This window comes from Lacerta agilis, chromosome Z, assembly GCF_009819535.1.
Source record: "Lacerta agilis isolate rLacAgi1 chromosome Z, rLacAgi1.pri, whole genome shotgun sequence".
In the NCBI taxonomy this organism is placed as follows: domain Eukaryota; kingdom Metazoa; phylum Chordata; class Lepidosauria; order Squamata; family Lacertidae; genus Lacerta; species Lacerta agilis.
The window spans coordinates 15,814,921-15,816,184 of NC_046331.1; the positions used below are offsets into that span (position 1 = coordinate 15,814,921).

At 39.1% G+C, this 1,264-nt stretch overlaps 1 non-coding gene across 1 annotated transcript; it reads right to left on the bottom strand.

Moving 5' to 3' along the window:
- Nucleotides 1-368: 368 nt before the first annotated feature.
- LOC117040545 lies at nt 369-498 on the bottom strand. Its single transcript, XR_004425872.1, has one exon. It is a non-coding gene; the product is annotated as a U6atac minor spliceosomal RNA (small nuclear RNA).
- Between the last annotated feature and the right edge of the window lie 766 nt (nt 499-1,264).

Here is a 1,264-nt window from a genome sequence, read left to right on the forward strand (position 1 = left end):
ATAGCTTCCCTGAGTTATTCAAGCCCCTTCGCCACAACAAGGCAGTGATCAATGAAGGAGATGATTCTACTTATTGCATTAATATTCCACATTTCCTTCAATGAGCTCAAGGTGGTGGGCATAGTCCTCCTCATAAGAACCCTGTGGGGTGGGGTTAGACTGTGATTCTTTTTCCAGTCTATGTGCTTGTTTACCCACTCAAGCTTACATAAAAATCAATATTAAGTTGCCCCACTACTTCTGTGGATGCAAAAATAATGGAACATTTTATTTTTACGGAGCTTCGCTGCTGCTAATGTTTATGAGTTTTCATTCTTGGAGTTACACTGTTTTTTCCCCCTTCTGCAAAACTGGCCAACCTCATTAGGGAAAAAAAATGGTTAGATGCCACAAAGTAAGTGGCAATATCTTAAACCATATGCATGTTGTACATGCCACAAACATGTCTTTTCGTCCTTATCAAGGGCAGTGCTACCCTTCTCTCCTTTTATGCAACATGCAAGTAAGCTGAACAACAGTTCATATTATACCTTGGGATACATATATTTAATTTTAATTTTTTTAAAAATCCTTCCAGTAGCACCTTAGAGACCAACTAAGTTTGTTCTTGTTATGAGCTTTTGTGTGCATGCACACTTCTTCAGATACACTGAAACAGAAGTCACCAGACCCTTATATATAGTGAGAGGGTGGGGAGGGGTATTACTCAGAAGGGTGGTGGGAATGGGTGATTGGCTGATGGGTGTGGAAAACCTGTCTGGTGACTTCTGTTTCAGTTACAGGTGGGTAGCCGTGTTGGTCTGCCAGTCAAAACAAAATAGAAAATTCTTTTCAGTAGCACCTTAGAGACCAACTGTGTTTGTTCTTGGTATGAGCTTTCGTGTGCATGCACACTTCTTCAGATACATCAGTGTATCTGAAGAAGTGTGCATGCACACGAAAGCTCATACCAAGAACAAACTTAGTTGGTCTCTAAGGTGTTACTGGAAGGAATTTTTTTTAATTTTTTGTTTTGACTATGGCAGACCAACACAGCCTGTAACTGGAACTATATATTTTAAAGATTATGTGGAGCCAGTTGAGATTCTCTCCTCCCCCCCCTGATGCTTTAATTATCTGCCTTTCCCATTTACACCAATAAATAAATAAATAAATAAATAAATAAATAAATACACACTGAGCATTTCATTTAACAGCTACGGAACACTTCATTAAGAAAACAAATCCGCACGACTTAAAATTTCAGCTGCTTCCTGGACACATT